This window comes from Trichoplusia ni, chromosome 18, assembly GCF_003590095.1.
Source record: "Trichoplusia ni isolate ovarian cell line Hi5 chromosome 18, tn1, whole genome shotgun sequence".
NCBI lineage: Eukaryota > Metazoa > Arthropoda > Insecta > Lepidoptera > Noctuidae > Trichoplusia > Trichoplusia ni.
The window spans coordinates 2,393,728-2,401,535 of record NC_039495.1 but is presented as its reverse complement, the minus strand read 5'-3'; the positions used below and the strand labels follow the sequence as shown (position 1 = coordinate 2,401,535).

At 38.6% G+C, this 7,808-nt stretch overlaps 1 non-coding gene across 1 annotated transcript; it reads left to right on the top strand.

Moving 5' to 3' along the window:
- Positions 1-533: 533 nt before the first annotated feature.
- Positions 534-605, top strand: Trnag-ucc. The gene has a single exon. It is a non-coding gene; the product is annotated as a tRNA-Gly (tRNA).
- The last annotated feature ends 7,203 nt before the right edge of the window (positions 606-7,808 follow it).

The window sequence follows — 7,808 nt, the reverse complement described above, 5'->3', positions numbered from 1 at the left end:
AATTTTAAGTATTTTAGAAAATAACGTCTTTTTGGATATCTTTATATTGTAACTAGCTGACCCAGCAAACGTTGTTTTGCCGAATATTTTTTTTCTAGTTGTATGTATTTTTAAAGCCATATTATAAAAAAAAAACAAACAATTTCGTCCAAGATTTTTTTTTTGTGTGAGCAACCCTTATCACTTAGGGGTATGAAAATTAGATGTTGTTCTATTCTCAGACCTACCCAATATGTATACAAAATATCATAAAAATCGGTGGAACCGTTTCGGAGGAGTACGGTAACTAACATCGTGACACGGGAATTTTATGTATTAGAAGATTTTGTAGTGCACTAACATGAAATAGTAACAAACTGAATCTATTGTACCGTAAACTAGGTGTTCTGAATACATAAAAACGTTTATTTGCATTAACATTGCTTTTACAAATAATAAAAAACCTATTGAATTCGTGCTATTACGTCATTTGGCATAGATACCGGTTTACCATCTATAGAATCTGATTGCGTATTTCGCGTCATCAAGCAGATGCGTCGGTGGTGTAATGGTCAGCATAGTTGCCTTCCAAGCAGTTGATCCGGGTTCGATTCCCGGCCGATGCACACTTTTGCCATTCGTAAAAGGATGTGTTGAAAAATATAATGGTTCTTTATTAATTTTAATACCTAAACTATCAAATTTTGGTCGTCGCTTCACATTAAGATCAAAATATTTTAGTTATAGATAGAAGTTATTTCGAGTTATGTTTTTAGCCGACTTCCAAAAAAGGAAGAGGTTCTCAATTAGGAAGTTTACGTAAAATAACAGACAGTTTCGCAAATTTTGTGTATATATTTATATGTATATGTCTTAATTGTCTTTATTTCACCATTTTTATTAGTCTTTCCTACCATTAAATTTTCGCCCACTCAATAAAATTCCACTAATGGATTTAACACTTGACGGATTTAAAACATAAACCACTTTTAATTCCGTTATAACGACATAATTATATCACGCAACAAAATCAACATCACCTCATACCGTTCCATTCATTGTAATAGAATACAGAAAAATGTTTACACCACAAAATCAAAGAAATAGTTTTGTAACACTATATTAAAAGTTGATATTACATTTCAAGGGTGTTAACACAAATAAATTACTGACTAATTACATTGTCTCAACTTACTTAGAACTTTAAAGTACCATGATATCTATACTTCTATATACTTACTAATATATAAAGCTAAAGAGTTTGTTTGTTTGAACGCGCTAATCCCAGGAACTACTGATCCAAATTGAACAATTCTTTTTGTGTTGAATAGACCATTCATTGAGGAAGGTTTTACGCTATAAACCAGCACGCTGCGACTAATAGGCGCGAAGATACAATGGAAAATGTAGAAAAAATAGGGCAGGTATAAATCATAACTTTTATCTTCTACCCACGCGGACGAAGTCGCGGGCAACAGCTAGTCTCTAAATAAGACACTTGCTGTTGTAAAAAGGGACAGCGCGCTACATAACATAGTGGTTTCTCGTTTCCGCACCTTCCAGTCTTACGTCAAGTTAACTTGGTACACGGGCGTAAGTGCTGAATAACATTGTAATATAAATAATGTAAGTTATATATAGACTTCTCAAGTTCAAGGTTTCCGTTCCATTTATATTCTAGCTAAATATTTCTGTATTATTAAACTTGTATATTTTAAGTGTAAGCAGAGTAGGGAAAGTTGTTTTCAAGGAATTTTATTTTTGTGTTTCTAACGTCTTGGGTTAATTTGTGAACTGGCTATTTTAACAAACTAAGATATTGAAATGAAACTACTTTTACGGATTTTATCGCGGTTTAATTTTAGATTTTAGTTCCCGACGTTTCGAAAGAAGACCCATACAGATAGGTACTTAAACGGTGAATCTCACCACCACCCTAAACAGTTAGCTACCGTAGGAAAATCTTTGTTTCAGAGAGCACACGGACTCTGTGATGACAGACACCTTGCCGCTGAGCTTCAACACGTCAAGCAAGTACTGCGAGACAACAAGCTCCAAGTTCCACGGCCCCGTCACAGAAACCGAGTGAAGCCAGCCACTGTTGATCGTTTGCCTGCTGTACTACCATATGTCAGAGGAGTCACTGACAAGATTGGTTACATCCTGAAGCGAGCTTCAATTAAAACATACTTCAAGCCGCCCAAGAAGATTAGCCAGTCCTTACCATCTGTCAAGTGTCACATACCTCTACAAGATGCAGGAGTATACAAACTAGATTGTGACTGCGGCCTCTCTTACATCGGTCAAACCAAACGAAGCATAGGGACCCGCGTTAAAGAACACATAGCTGACGTCAAACACCGCCGCTCAACGAAGTCTGCAGTCGCCGAACATGCTGAAGGTTCCAGCCATTATATTAGATTTGACCAACCACAGATCCTCGCTAAAGAATCCAAATTCCTACCTAGGATGTTTCGCGAGGCTATTGAGATTAAAAAACACCCTAATTTCAATAGAGAAGATGGCTGGAAGATATCACCTACTTGGGATCCAATAATAAATAAACTCAAGGCCAAACCCAAGAGCAGCGCTGCAAGACATCAAGACACAGTGAGCTCATACTGCGTAGGTCGGACCACAAATAATTAATTAAAATATGAAGGTAGAACGAGCAACATCTTCTGTCAAGACGAACGCCATCTCAGTCTGCCCGTGACCATGATACCTGCAAAGGTTTCGAAACGTCGGGAACTAAAATCTAAAATTAAACCGCGATAAAATCCGTAAAAGTAGTTTCATTTCAATGTCTAACATTCGCGTAAACCTAAGAAACTAAGATATATTTTGAAAGCTATGTTAAACTGAATAGTGATTACTTGATAATTGACAATCTTGTAGATATTATGATTCCGCCGAAAAGTCTGTGTTGCCCAATTAAAAGGTCGGGAAGGTTAAATACTTAGATGTAGCATGTGGAGACACGAATCAGTTGTTAGGTTAAACTGGATGCCAACCAATATATACCTTGTTAGAGAAAAGATTGAGAGAAGAGAGTGAGATTACTGAAAACCAGTTTGGTTTCATGCCAGGTCGAGGGACAATGGATGCCATCTTTGCACTTCGCCAACTGTGCGAGAAGTACAGACGTGTGCACAAGAACTTGCACATGGTATTCATTGACCTCGAGAAAGCTTATGATAGGGTGCCTCGTGAAGTGTTATGGTGGGCTATGAAAGAGAAAGGTGTGCCTGGAAAGTATGTGGAGTTAATTCGTGCTATGTACAGGCAATCCTGTACATACGTCCGATCGTCTGCTGGCAACTCCGACCAGTTCAGTGTGGCGGTGGGCTTGCACCAAGGGTCGGCATTAAGCCCTTACCTCTTCCTGCTGATTATGGATGCCCTTACGGCAGACATACAGGAAGAGGCACCCTGGTGCATGCTGTTTGCCGATGACATTGTTCTGGTTGGGGAAAATGGACCTGAGATCCAGAGCAGATTGGAGGTGTGGCAACAGAAGCTGGAGAGTGTGGGCTTGAAAATCAGCAGAACAAAGACAGAATACATGTTCTGCGATTTCGGCGGTCTCTCCAGTCCTGAAGCTATAAAGCTTGATGGTGTGCGCCTTCCAGTCTGCTTCGACTTCCGGTATCTTGGTTCATTCATTCAGAGCGATGGCGAAATAGATCGGGCGGTTAAGCACCGAATTAACGCAGGATGGATGAAATGGCGGCAGGTAACGGGAACGATTTGTGACCCCCACATTCCCCTTAAATTTAAGGGGAAGATCTATAAGACCATTGTCAGACCTGCTGTCTTGTATGGATCAGAGTGCTGGGCGACAAAAGGGATGAATGAAAGACAATTGCATGCAGCAGAGATGAGAATGTTAAGAGGAATGTGTGGTGTTACGAGAGCGGATAGAGTAAGGAATGAGTATATAAGGGGAAGTTTGAAAGTGGCACCGGTTACAGAGAAACTACGTGGTAACCGGCTGTCATGGTATGGGCATGTTATGCGGAGGAATGAAAATCATGTGGTAAGGAAGGCGTTAAGCATGGATGTGGATGGATATAGGGGAAGAAGACGACCAAAGAAACGATGGATGGATTGTGTGAAAGACGATATGGCTGTAAAGTGTGTTTCTTGTGAGATGACGGCCGATAGGAAGGTATGGAAGAAGATGACATGTTGCGCCGACCCCAAATAAAATAATTGGGATAAGGGCAGGGGAATGATGAACCAATATATACCTTGGAAAAAGTCTTTACAGAAAATCATTGTTTTTACATAGAAATGCCTTAATCGATTTGCAAGGAAATATTAAAAGGATTGCTAAAGGAAGGCCTCAAAAGTTCAAAGACAAAAATTTCAAAATGACATTTTGCAACTTACACAACAGTCCCTATCTAAATTCCTTCCCGGTACCCCTAATCTGCTCTTCCTATTACTGCAGGCTGGCCATTCCACACAGTCATAAACTAAACAAGACAATCTTACAAAGGACTTGATCAAATGCTCATGATTCATTCACAAAATGGGAAGAGAACATTAATAATGGGAATCCCGCTTTCGATTTTGAAGTTCCAGCATATTAATAGATCAATCTATATTTGTTTGAACGCGCTAATCTCAGGAACTACTGGTTCAAAGTGAAAAACAATTTTTGTGTTGAATAGACCATTCGCCGCGGAAGGTTTTAGGCTATATACCATCACGCTGCGACTAATAGGAGCGAATGTACAATGAAAAACAGGGAAAATTAATTATCTTCGAGGGCTTCCGTTCAAAAATTCCTAATATCTTCTAACCACGCGGACGAAGTCGCGAGCAACAGCTAGTTCAAGATACAAATTAACATTACTGAACATTGTTACACCGTGACTCATTGTGACAACTACCAATAGGCATTAAAATATAACTTCTGATGTGGGAGAGAGATGGCGCTCTACGTCTTGTATTACTCTGTCTCGTTTCAACACATGCTATGGTAGAAGTTTGGGACAGTAGTGGTAGGCCACAAGGTCATTGAAAGTTAAGGGGTCTGATTGATGGTAATTGTTATGTAATGTTACTAAACGATGCAAGGATAGGAGCTTTATTGATGAAGCTATCGGTTTTGGATGGAAGATGGGGATAAAGCTTGGTGTATTATTTGAAACCTAAAATTGGAATGGAGAAAGATATTTTTTTGCAAAAATGGATACAAAACGGTGTTTACAAGACTTATATTGTTAAACCACATTTTACCAAACAGTATTTTTTTTTAATAAGGTACATACTTAAATGGTTAAATAACCAGCCGAATGTGAGTCAAACTCGCAACAAAAGCGTTCCAGTATCGCAAGTCCAACTCGCGTACAAACAAATTAAGAAAAATTAATTTTCCCTTCCTTGAAATTTTTTACTGTCTGTATCACGGTTCGATACACCCTGGGGGCAGTGATGAGCAGTCGAACAGGTAGCAAGACGGAAAGATGGCCTAGCCTTAGTAATAGGATAAAAATTTTCCTTTTGTCTCCAGAACCCTCACAAAAGGCCGTCGATAGTAGCCATATCTTGAGGAGTTTGACTCCTATGCACCACTTCAGTACCACTCATTACTACATTTCTTGGAACGGAAAAAAGGCGATGAAGATTAATTCTCGTGAGTACTTTGTCAACATTTCTTTGTGAGATGACGAAGCGAGATGTTATCATTAACGTGGCTAATTGCATGTTTTGCTAATCCGTCATATTTGATGATAAATATATTAAATATGTGTTTTTAAGAACACTTGACGTTTTTGAATATATGTTGAACTATCCGAATGATAATGATAAATCAATTTTTTGTTCTTCTCTTTCCCTGCCAGATGTACAACCTTGTTTTAGAGTTTAAACCGAATTTAGGCCTTGACGTGGATAGATATAGCTTTGAAAAAATCTCATGGGAGCTATTTTCCACACGATATTTTCCTTCACAATTTTCAGCAAATGGGAATGACTCCTTCTCCCACTATTTACTGCTTCTGATTAATGATGTGGGTTCGAATACTTCGAATACAGTTAATCGTTTCCCTGGTACTCACTGCGCTTTAGTGTTCGCTGTGTTCGTCAGTGTTTTCGTTGGTTATCATTGTTAATCTTGAATTACAGGACTTGCATAAGATGCTCGTCCCAAAGAAAATTGATTATGAGTTTACGCACACGAATTTGAAAAGACCTTCAACCATTGACTTGGCATTCAAAGCAATCCCACCCACAAATTAATTTCAGCTACTTGCTACAATTTCTCCCACGATGAATAATTTTTTAGACAGTGCAGCAGTGTTTTAGACATACCCATGATATATTTTAAATACTGGTTTAGAGTATGAGTAATGTAAAGTATGATAGAGGAAATGAACAATTTTCAAAGACATGAAACTGTCTAATTTTAATACGAAAAAAGGTCCTCACGGTCGTTTCCTCCACCGCTTGACACGTCATGCGTGGATAGACTTTTACTTTAAGAAACTTCTGGTATTCATAAATTATTTTGTGTGTTTTTCTGCACAGAAGCGATGCTAAAAGACCGTTTGTTTGAATACCTTATACAACAATTAAGATTAGAAGTATCATTATTAACTTATCGTCAAGTGAAAAACTGACGTATTTACAGAAAACATGAAACAATTAACACATGTTCTTTAATTAAGCGTGTTATCTGATTAGTGATCACTAATTAGCAAGCAACACATCAAGGCAGACTAACTTTGGATATGTGACGTCACTTAGGCTGGTTTCACAAAATGGGAGACCGGTTAGGAAAACCCAATGGAATCCAGAAAAGAAGGCACACTGACTCTGTCTGGCTGATAGCTTGTTAAATTAAGCCAATAACGACGGTGGTGCAATCAGGCTTACTGTAGAAATGATGACTAACATAATAGCAAGAAATTAAATTCCATACTGCGAGAGTCATTTTTTAAAGCAGAAGAAATCCAGAGCCCTGCGCAAACTGTGTAACCATCCTTAATTCCAAGGAGGTGTGGTCAATTAGCAGCGTTAAGATTTGTTTTCGTATTGAAGTTGGCAAAATCAATATTTGGACAATATATTTTGTTGGGAATTTTCTATCCTACGTCATATGGTCGGCGTCCTATGGTTTAATTTCGCAGTAAGTTCTTACCTTTCACTCTAGAATATTAAATAGCGATAAGATATTTTTCATTTCTTCAGAAGTCTCACACTAACGCAGTTTCAAAAGTCCGAGCTCGGGTTTAGCCAACGATCTATGCAGCGCAGCACTCTATGCTCAAAAACTCAAATGCTGTCGAGCTTTAGGCTGCATTTCCACCAGGGGTGCGCGATGAGAAGGTGTGGTGCGAGAGCTGTGCTGACCGAGGCGAGGTAAATGAAGGGACATTATTGGTTTTTACACATTCCTCGCTACGAATCCTCGCACATCTGTGGTGGAAACGCAGCCTAAATGTTATTGAGCTGGACAGAGTTGCTAGCTCCCGATCAAGACCGTTCCAATTTCAGTCAATGCACTCAATAATTTCAAATTTATTGTATCGACCATGCGCTTTCCAACACGTACTGAATTTCCGATTATTATAGTGGAAAAATGCTTAAAATATTTTACCAATTTAACCATATTTCCATTCATTCATCTGCCATCGTAAACAGCAGAATTGGGGCCCTGGATCACAAAAAATACATAGTGACATATCTTCTCGTTATCTAATGAATGAATTGCGAGCGGGTTTCCCCGTCTACACATTATAAGTTTGCGTAATTATTAATTTATGATGTATGACGCGATGACCTCGACTCGTTCTCCGAATTCGTCGTTTATTGAT